The sequence below is a fragment of the Engystomops pustulosus genome, chromosome 1 (genome assembly GCF_040894005.1).
Source record: "Engystomops pustulosus chromosome 1, aEngPut4.maternal, whole genome shotgun sequence".
In the NCBI taxonomy this organism is placed as follows: domain Eukaryota; kingdom Metazoa; phylum Chordata; class Amphibia; order Anura; family Leptodactylidae; genus Engystomops; species Engystomops pustulosus.
Genome location: NC_092411.1, coordinates 102,225,630 through 102,228,570, shown reverse-complemented (window position 1 = coordinate 102,228,570; position 2,941 = coordinate 102,225,630).

Genomic DNA, 2,941 nt, shown 5'->3' with positions numbered 1-2,941 from the left:
CTCTCCTGTCCTTCCTTCCTGCCTGCCTCCTGCCTGTCTCCTCTATCTTGTATCATCTGCAGGATTTGGATGAACAATGACAAACAAAAAGTTGTGGAACTGGTTTCTGTAGCTCAGGAAGTTAATGATCTGGAGAGAGTGCTAGGGGCAGAGAGCGTGAAAGAGGAGGGGATCTGGTGGGAATGCATGAAAGAGACACAGAGCATGAAACTAAAAGATAGTGATGAGGCTGAAGTTTCTAGAGAAAACATTGCCTCCTCTATTGGAAATACATTTTTATTGTGCAGTTAAATAAGCTGAAATGAGCAAAAATATTAAAATAATGTACTTTAGAATAGACACAAAGCATCAGTCACGTTACAAAGACAGATTAGACTTACAGTTAGAGCTTAAGACAGAATTTGATTCCATACGATAGTCCTGTATTAAAAAAAATCTGAACTGTATACTTTTTTGGTATGAAGCCTCTGTAATTAAAAGTAGACAACATTTTGTACATTTAAAAGTACATGTACCTCCTTTGACTGATGCTAAATGGTCTTATGGATCCATTTGTGCAGTGAGTATGCAAGAAGTATTTGCTGAACAGGCTGTCATTGTACATCTAAAGGTACATTTTATATCCATAATGTCCATTACCTGTACTATTCAGGACATTTAAGACGAGGGATTGGCTAACTATAGCGCTTGTGAATGCATTTTGTTAGAAGAACCACTTATAAATGTCTGTTTTATTTAATAGCCTGTCAGCTGTAATCTGGAATCTGGAAAACAAGTGTTATTTCTCACAGTTGTACCACCACAGTGGAAGTGGTGCACTACATGGTTCATATGGAAACCAAAGCCAAACAAACCTATCCATATAATACCTGGATGTGCTCGATCTGTAACATCCCCCACCGGGGCCTGACCTATTTTGTTGCTTGGGGGCAGTCGGATCGCTGGGTACCTGAGTGACTGGCGGAGCACGGCCTCATTGTCGTCTGTGGTCATGGTTGTTTGGTACTAGGGAACAGAGGCCTCGTCCACAGCCTAGCAGGTCTCTGACAGGTGGAAGAGAGGAGGGAGAGGCTGAAGATGTAGGTTTCTCCCTGTGGCAACCCCGCTGTAGCTGTAGGGATCCCTAGTGATTGTGATCAGGGCACCCTTGGTTGTTAACAGCCTCACACAGGGATCACTTAGAGGCAGAGAAGGTAAAGCATTCAACTTACAGTCCGTTTATTTGAAACTTGGCAATGGCCACAACGGCAGTGACTTCAACTGAGTCAAGATGGTTGGTTGGATATAGTTCCACAGGAGATGCTCACAGCCTGGCTTCAGGCTGGAGAGATTAGTTGGCTGCTTTAGGAGCGGGATGCTGACTCCTGAAGGTGGATGTCTTCTTGGGGCCTGGTGGCTGCAGACCATGCCCTGAGAAGTGCTGTGCCTCAGCACTCTCTGGGCTCTACCTGTAGAGAGACCAAAACCTTCCACACCAAAGGGTTATATACCGTATATTCCGGCGTATAAGACGACCTGGTGTATAAGACGACCCCCCTACTTTCCTGTTAAAATATAGAGTTTAAGATATATTCGCCGTATAAGACTACCCCTTTTTCAACGCATACAAAACACTGGTAAAAATTAAAAAAAAACTGATTTGAATTTAACATGGTCCTTTTTTTAATTTAAATTCTTATGACATGCAGGTATATAGCAGGGAAACTGTCGCTCATAAACATAAGGCATACAACAACAACATTACCATCATCCATTTTACTGTAAATGTTACCATACTGTACCTTAAATTTTTATTTTATTAATGAAAATGAAAATGGTGAAAAAACGCATTTGCGGCATTTTCTTGTGGGTTTGGATATTACGTCTTTCACTGAGCGCCCCAAATGACATGTCTACTTTATTCTTTGGGTCGGTACGATTAAGGGGATACCAAATTTGTATAGGTTTTATAATGTCTTCATACATTTACAAAAATGAAAACCTCCTGTACAAAAATTATTTTTTTGATTTTGCCAAATTCTGGCGCTAATAACTTTTTTATACTTTGGTGTACGGAGCTGTGGGTGGTGTCATTTTTTGCAAAATTTGATAATATTTTCGATGATATCATTTTTAGGACTGTACGACCTTTTGATCACTTTTTATAGATTTTTTTATATTTTTCAAAATGGCAAAAAAGTGCCATTTTCGACTTTGTGCGCTATTTTCCGTTACGGGGTTAAACGCATTGAAAAACCGTTATCATATTTTGATCGGGCATTTTCGGAAGCGTCGATACCTGATGTGTTTATGATTTTTACTTATTTATTTATATTTATGTCAGTTCTAGGGAAAGGGGGGTGATTTGAAATTTTAGGTTTTTTTATTATAATTTTTTTTTTAACTTTTTTTTATTTTTATTTATACTATTTTTCAGACTCCCTAGGGTACTTTAACCCTAGGTTGTCTGATCGATCCTATCATATACTGCCATACTACAGTATGGCAGTATATGGGGATTTTCCTATGCGCCGCTATCTTTTTGAGGCTGCCGGCAGCTTTGCCGGCAGCCATCGCTGTGAAAACACCCGCGATCGGTGCTAGCACCGATCGCGGGTGTTACCGGTACGCCTTTGCTGCAATATGCAGCAAAGACTTACCGGCTATGGAGAGGGCTCAGCCCGTGAGCCCTCTCCATGCAGCGCGACCCGACCCGGGCGGTCAATTACCGGCGTATAAGACGACCCCAGACCAGACAGAAGATTTTTCAGTCTTCAAAAGTCGTCTTATACGCCGGAATATACGGTAACCTTTGGGAGTGTCCAGCTCAGGTGTATCATCCAACCAGCACATCTGTACAATGCCAAAACAGCAGTGCATCTGATTGGTCACATAATTATTAATAATAATACATTTCTTTTCAGGTAGATATTAAACAGCTGCATTACCGTTTATAAACACC